This window comes from Perognathus longimembris, chromosome 5 (assembly GCF_023159225.1).
Source record: "Perognathus longimembris pacificus isolate PPM17 chromosome 5, ASM2315922v1, whole genome shotgun sequence".
In the NCBI taxonomy this organism is placed as follows: Eukaryota; Metazoa; Chordata; class Mammalia; order Rodentia; family Heteromyidae; genus Perognathus; species Perognathus longimembris.
This window is the reverse complement of record NC_063165.1, coordinates 30,719,255-30,727,611: the sequence shown is the minus strand read 5'-3', so window position 1 is coordinate 30,727,611 and position 8,357 is coordinate 30,719,255. Positions and strand designations below refer to the sequence as shown.

The following is an 8,357-nucleotide window of genomic DNA, read 5'->3' as shown; positions in this document are numbered from 1 at the left end:
GGACTTGGAACATTGTTAGCCTGTATGTGTGTGTTTCAGTGGTTACCTCTAAATTATATTTTTGATTCTTTTGTGAAGTCATAGTTTGTTAATGTTGAAATTTTTCTACTCTTTGAAGACAAAAGCTTATACCCCTGGATTCTGATAAAGTTTTGCATTCCAGGCCTTTTTACATGAAGTCTGGACTAAGAATAATTCTAGTAAGTAGCTTTAGACTTTAGGAAATATTCTTCATTTGGAAGATGAAATGAGAAATATTTTCCTTCTTTAATTAAAGCAAATGTTAACTACTATGACATATAGACTTTTTATGTTTTTTTTAAAGTAAACTGAAATTGTCCTATTTTTCAAATTAGAATATGCAACTATTTGTTTTAAGAGAAAATTCATAGTAAAATTCCTAATGCATGATCTTTTTGTCCATATAATTACATGGTTGTGTTTTTTTAATTCATAATATGTTGAAGTTTATAAGACATTGTCTCATAAATATTGAATGCTATTCTGGAATACATTGAATGTATGGATTATGTGTGGCTCTTGTGGACTAGAAAATGTATGAGTTCTCCAATTGCCATACAATACATCCACTAATAAAATATCTAAGAAATATTTGTATTCTTCATTGGGATAATTGAGATAGGAAGATATAAGTATTTCCCAGTACTAAAACTATAGTTCCTCATTCTTAGGTATTTTTAACAATTAATTATTATTATAGAGGTGGTATACTGGAAGGATTACAATTACATGAATCAGGTAATAAGTGCATTTCCTTTCATACAGTGTCCTCTGTTTCATCATTCTCTCCCAGTCCCTCCTGTCTCCACCCACAAGTTGTATAGCTCACTTTCTTCCGTGTCCAGTGAGCTCCACTGCTGCAATTTTCCACCCTTTGTCTCTTGAATCCTGTACCCACACCCTCCATCCTCCCAAAGATATATACTTGAATATACCATGCATAAAGAAAAAAAGAATCATCAAATTAAAAAAAAAATCTTGTTTCCATATCTTGGAGCATGTAGTCACTGTGCCTATTTGTTTGCTAAGAATATCCTTGTTACTCTCACTGTGTGGGAGTATATAGAATCCTGTATAATTTATCATATTCCAGTGTCTTTTAGATCTAATTTCCACATATCCGAGAACATGTATTGTTTGTCTCATTCTTAGCTGTTTTATCTAAGAAATATAAATTTCATAGCAGTTTTAGTAACAGTAGCCAAACGTTAGAAATAACCCAAGTGGCTATTCGTAGGTGAATCGGTAAATGTATTTAGTGCATACATTAAAACATTACTCAGTTCATTAGAAGGAGTAATTATTAGTAAATACAGGGATGTGTCTGAACACCAAAAGCACTATGCAAAGAGAAAGAGACCAGACAAAAGCACTTTCTGTGTGATGATCATGTATGAAAATTAGGAAAATGAAAGCTCTAACCAAAGGCTGGAGAAGGGGTTTTTATTATATATTCTGTCTTCATTGAGGTTTTATGGCTACTATCAAAACTTACTCAACTCAACACTTGAAATCATACCTTTTATATATATGTATATATATATATATATATACATATATATAACATTTCAGTAAAGCTGATTTTGGAAAAAGCAGGTTCCTATAGGAACAAATTGTTTAATAAAGTTTTTAATTCAAAAATCACTTAATTAGATCTGCTGGCCTATTTAGTTTTGTTTAAGACATAAAATTTGTCATTTTTCGATGACTAAGGATTTCTATTGTGGATAAGGCTATCTTAGGAAAAAAAATAAAACAATTGCAGTTGGAGAATACATAACTGTACTCCCAAATCAGTTTCAAATTCTTATTGATGTCTATTTTGAATTTACTACAAGATTCAAAGTGCAGCTATAAATGGCCTGTACCTCTGATTCCCTTTACCTTGCAAATACATATTTGTGGTTATAGGGGTGTCTGGGAGAGAGATGACCTTAGTACTATGACCTTGAAGGCCAAAACTCCACTGTATGAATCTTTGGTAGCAAATCCATGGGTGAGTGTTCAAGATAAATATTTCTACATGCTCAAAGAATACCAGGTCTGAAAGCCAAATAATGTATTTCTTTAGGACTTACTCCTCCATGTGTCTTTTGTTGTTACAATTTATCAAGGTATTGTCTGCGTATTTTCTAACTCTCATTTCTGAGTCTAAGCGAAGGCAACTGAAAAGCTAGGCCCAGTTGGACTGGTGCTCTCTTGGACTGTAGATGGCTCAGAATGCCTTCCACAGAATGAGGCCTGGGCAGCATGATTGTTTCCCAGTCTGCCTTCTCAGATTATGTGGTGTTCCTTCCTCCATATTCCACAGCTAGCCATTGAGGCCTGTGCCAGACTCAAGGGAAGAGGAATGAGGTGTCATCTCTCACTGGGAGGAGTTGTCACAGTCAAAACCTCCACCTTAGCCTTTTATACTTGAACTACAAAATAGATTTTACTTTTCTTTCTCACTGTTCTAATAAATTTCTGTTGAGTCCCAATTTGAAATGTCGATTTGTCCAGTGCTAGGGCCTTGTATTCTTTTGTACCTGAGTTTTGTGATACCCCATGGGCCTCTGGTGGTTCTGATCTCCATTCCTTCCTCTGAGAATTATTTCCCCAATCCCACTACCCTTGCTGAATACTCAAAGTAGACCTCCTACAAAAAAGATTCTGAAACCAGCCTGGCATTCAAAATAGTCCACCTTTTGGCATCTACGTTTCTTATTACTCTTACCTTTATGTTTCTTCCATGCATGTCCTGGATTATTTTTGTGAACCTCTTGTGAATTATGTCTCTATAGGCCTTTCCTTAGAGCCCTGCCATCTCTGTTTGGAATTTCTCATTTGCCCTCTTCAAATGTCCAAGAAACTCCTTCGAAATAAACTGCCGTTACATGTTTTTCATTTTTTATTCCTCACACCTATCTATATTCACATGGTCATTCAACATGCACATATTTAAGGCACATTTTATGCTTATAATGTGAAACTCATCATGAAAAACCTGTTACTCGTTGCTTTTTCAACCTGTTTTGCAATATACTGTGCTATCAAACTTAGTATTGTCTACTTGTATAACTTACCCATAATCTGCAAAAGCATAAATTTCTAGTGTACATATCTTACAATTTCACTTAGAAATTGTTTTGGAGGACACATTGTTTTATGATACAATTTGAAATCACGTATTTTGGAGGTTAGTTCTCAAAGGAGTAATATTAAATCATAATTTCATAATAAACTTTAATGAGCACATTTAAGTTAGTGATGCTTAAATATTTACAGATGGCTTGACTAATTCCTTTTTGTTGGTACATGAAACTAAGTCATATGTTGTACAACGTCAAACTCCACAGACCTGTTTTTCCAGGCAGTTTTAAACCAGGTATACACCGACATGTATGAATAGAACAAGGTAAACTGCATTCCTTCTGCCCAACAATATGCCTGGTTTTATTCTTCAAGTTCAACTTATTTAACCAGTATTTTAGAATATCCTTCACTTGCTAGTTCACTTTCCCATCTAAAACTATGTTTGAATATAAAATGTAGCATAATCTAACCCAGGGTTTCAAGGAGTTAAAACAAATGGGCTTTGTGAGCATTTAGAGTTGCAACATCTCTATTCTGAAGGATGAATATGCTTGTGTAATGATGAAATACTACACTAAAGTTCACAAGCTGTACAGTTGAATGTCTGATATTGAACAGCACAGGAATAAAGCCTTCAGAACTTAGTTTTTATGGTGAGTTATCAGTGTTCAGGTCTGGTCAAGGTTGCTTCTGTTTTTCAGATAGATAAGCAGAAAGCTGATTTTACAATCTGTTCTATGCTCAGTGCTTGCCATCCCCAACAATGACCACGAAGCTGGGTCCAAAGCCAGGCACTGGCCTAAATTCTTGGCCTAAATTCTAGCTACACAGAAGGCTGAGATCTGAGGTTCGAAGCCAGCCTCGGCAGAAATTTCAGTGAGACTCTTAACACTACTAAACTACTAAAAACAAAACAAAACAGAAGCCAGAAGTGGTACTATGACTCAAGTGGTAGAACACTAACTTTGAGCAAAAGCAGCTCAGGGACAGCACCCAGGCCCAGAGTTCAAGCTCCAGAACTGTCACCACAAATAAATAAATAAATGCGGGTCCAAACAAACTTACTACATCAAGTTATTTAAGCTCATGTTGTTTTTTTAACTAGTAAATATCCTCAAACAGCATTTTAATTCACATCTATATCAGTACAAATTAACTTCTGCTAAGAGTAGTTTTTATTCTTTCATTTGTGTACTTGGTCATATGCTATTCAACAAGAAGATAGTACTTAAGTAATTTATTTTGAGGAATAAGGATCTACATCTTTACTTCTCTGCCCAGTTGTCCTTCCCACTTTAGCAGTGTGAGAGAGATGTCATCTCCCTCCTTACCAGCAAAAGACAGTCTTTCTCAGCTGACACTAACTGTGTACCATATCTCACCCCATCAGAATTTCTGACACAATCTTTACAGTGATAAGGTTGCTGCCTTGTTTGCTTGAAGGGGTTGTTTTGATGAGCTTGAAATGCATGATGAGAAGTTCGATCTAAAAATCATAAATTTACCTATTATTTGTTTACAGGCGATAAGAAATTGGAATAAAGGGGCGGGGAATGTGGCTTAGCTGTAGAGTGCTTACCTAGCATGCATGAAGCCCTTGGTTTGATTCCTCAGCACCACATAAACAGAAAAAACTGGAAATGGCACTATAGTTCAAGCAGGAGAGAGCTAGCCTTGAGCTAACAGAAGCCAGGGACGTGCTCAGGCCCTGAGTCCAAGCCCCAAGACTGGAAAAAAAATAGAATAAAAGGAATAAGGAAGAATGAAAGGGAAAGGGAAAAGTCAAGTGTGATTGTAATAAGGTTTAAAACTTTTTAGTGACTGTGAAGATGTCAACATGGTATATACTCTATGTTGGATTAAGTTCATATCTTAAAGATGATCTTAGTTTACTAATTACCAAGGCTTTAAGTATTAAAATTCACATAATAACATTTTGTCCATTGACTTATCAGATTATGTCCACAGTTTTTCAAGTGGTTAAACATGACATTCTTGAAATTACCAGTAGGTGGGGCAAGTTTGCTCCAAAAACAATTACCCATATATATATGATCAGTAAAGGGAAGGGGAAAGCAGAAGTGAAGAAGAGGGTAAAGGACACAGAGCAGGAGGGAAATAGAGGTGAACAAGAGGACAGAAAAGGAGGCAGGAAAGGAGGGATGTGAAAATTATTCATAACCTGTATTTCCTTGAACTATGCTATTGTTAGAGAAATTGTCTATAGTCAAGTATGATTGATTAGACTGTACTACTTACATCTTGCCAGATGTCCTCATATGTCCTGTCTGACATTATTGCTGGGAGAGTATGAAAATGGCTTGCCTATAGCTGCAATAATGTTGAATGATTCAGACAGATTTGTAAAAAATCAGCTTTTAGAGAGCTCCTGAATTAGCGAGTTGTTGAGCATCACAAGAAAATATATACATTTTTCTGAGGAGGAACAATGATAATGACTCTCAAAGGATATTCAGGGAGGAAAGGTAAGAGGCCGTCTTATGATTTCAGTATCTCTGTTTTGGTGTCAACGTAAATTACAATAAATTATGGTAAAAGTCATCCAACATTTGCAAAAAAAATCTTCAAATATAAGGGAAAAATAAGCAAAAACACTTAAACTTGTATTTAATAAAGGTCAGATATGAGACTAAGTTAAGACTAGAAATCTGGAAGTAAATAAAAGTTCAACTCAATATTTAAATGTGGTTGCTTTTGGACAGCAGATCAAGGGTGAAATGAGAAAAGTGCTGATGATTTTCATTACAAGCCTTTACCACTATTTGATTTTTTTAACTGATTACATTTGTTTTATTAATAAAAAATATAAAAATTAAAGGTCCTGAATTTTTAACTCATCAAATCGTCCCTATACTCATGTATAAATTTCCGTTGTCTAGGTATGTTTTACCAGAGAAAACTTGCCAACTTGTTGCATTAATTTATTTTTATCAATTGTCATTATCAGTGTGTTGAAATCCTCTTCCTGTTTTTACCTCACAGTATCAATTAAATACACATTATTTTCTAACTAGTTTTATTTTTAAGAAGTAAGATATGCTCAGAGACAAGAGTTACTTAACAACTTTAAAGAGTTCTTAAAGATTATAGCACTTCAGTGTGGCACCATTGCTGTCTACAAACATTAAGTAAAAAATATTGCTTACCAATTACAACAATTTCAGTTTTTGTACTTACTACGTAGGAAAGTATTTCAGAAGGCTAGAGCTGGGTGATGTCAGAGATATGTGACCTTTTGAAATGTCAGTGACCATGGAACTGCTTCTGGGGTTATATGTTTTTACACACAGATGCCCTCTGGTTTAGACATTGAAATACCTCATGAATTCTAGAGCGATTTGAGCATATTTGTGTTTGCAAACAAAGAAACTTGGAAAGGCATATTCTAGTTTTTAAACTTTTTGTATGTTTTTTTCAAACCCTCTTTTAGTGACAGTTTGAAGGGAGATGCTATCAATTGTTTAACAGACTTCAACTTGGTTTTCTTGGCAGGCATAACAGGGAAATGAAAGGAATGTAACTCGCTTAATTAACAACCCCTGAGCCCTGAGCCAGTTTGCCTCTATCCCCACCAAATTAGAGGAAGTTAAACAAGAAATGAACAAAGCTGTGTGAAGTAGAGTGGGGGTTCGCTACAATGAAACGGGGTCCCCCCAAGGGAGGGGATTCCTGGTTCCCCCAAGAGTCCACCACACAGTCTCCAGCTACAAGATGACAAAAGGACAGATTTATTGGGGAAGTAAAAAGGGAACCAAAAGTGAACCCACCGGTCGCAGCCCAGACTCAGGAGCCGCAAACTGTGTGCAGGATCAGGGCCCAGACTGGGGAGCGAGAACCACCCGCACGTGTGCAGCCCAGACTGGGGAGCTGGAACCGCGTGATCATGTAGCCTTCCAGCCTGGTTATAAGGCAAACATCACAGCCAAACTTGCCACATGCAGGCAGCCAATGAGGATACAACACTTACAGAGCATGCTAGGCCGCACACAAGTGGCCAATAAAGTTACAGTCTGTCTCATAGTATCTATTTGAACCAACCTATCATTCTAGTTGGAATTGGCGCATGGATTTGGCGGGGCTCACATGATGCAGGTGGATACACCTACTCATAGGAGGGCATGGGTTTAACCTTGAACGTTCCTTGAACTTTCCATGCTTCAGGTGATCAAGCAGTTTACACAATCTTATCCCAGTGAAGGGCAACTTCCCTGGATAGGGTGGGGGAGATCTTAGTGAAGATGGAGTTGGCTTCTGCTCTAATCTGAGCTGGAGTCAACCTGAAGTTCCTCCACAGTTAATGATGGCACTGGCCAGATCTGACCTCCCTATTACACTGTGGACCTAGGAGAAGAAAAACAAACATCTGGACTATCACACATATCTGTGCTCTTTGTGATTTCATGGTCTTATTGGTGTGAGATAAAACACAGATGAACAAAGGAGATTGAAGGACACTTTCTATTTAGGACAAATGAGTCACAAGAGGAATACTTCCTCTTGAAGTCTTAGGGCTTCCTCTGAACCTTGCTAAATGGTTTGTTTTCTACCTTGGCCAGGTTCTAGTGTGGCTAGTTTGGGTGGAGTCGTTCCATTCTTACTTCACTTTTGTGGTGTGACCCCTATTGAGTTCACAGTTATTTATTCCTCAAATCTTTAGTGCTTTTCAACAGTCTTAGATAAAATCAGAATTCTCATAAACTTTTACTCACAAGCACAAAACTGTACCTGTTTTTATTTGTTAATAAAGTATGTTAGCATTAGGAATAGTATATATGAAGTGATAGATCACTATTTCCATACCTTCTATTTCTTCCTTCTTGAGCACTTTAATCTTTTCCCCTTGGAGAATATTTTAGTTAATCTTTTCCCCTTGGAGAATGAAGTTGATCAAATTTAGGTAGGCATAGTAACACAAGACCCATTTTCTCTTTTCTGTAATTCATCTTTTTAAATGAACAAACTTTGAGTTTTGTTTAAGCTGCTGTGGTTTGATGTTGTATGCCATAGACTGATCTCAATACTTTCTATTTTATTACTACAGTATTTTCCCTTACACACTTCTGTATGTTAGCATCACTTTTCTTCTTATATTTTTGTGATTTCTATCCCCCTTTCTTATATGTAACTTTATGTCATTGCTTCATTTGATGAAATATTTAAACATTAAGATGACATGTACTAGAGCATAAAATGTTATTGGTCCAGTTAAAGGTAAGATAAGTTAGCAGAAGGAAACACCA

General features: G+C 36.3%; 1 long non-coding RNA gene across 1 annotated transcript; it reads right to left on the bottom strand.

The window, feature by feature from the left end:
* Positions 1-424: 424 nt before the first annotated feature.
* On the bottom strand, positions 425-6,253 carry LOC125351612. The gene is made up of 3 exons (XR_007210978.1): positions 6,241-6,253; positions 5,088-5,090; positions 425-602 (listed from the first exon to the last, which is right to left on the bottom strand). It is a non-coding gene; the product is annotated as an uncharacterized LOC125351612 (long non-coding RNA).
* Positions 6,254-8,357: the final 2,104 nt, after the last annotated feature.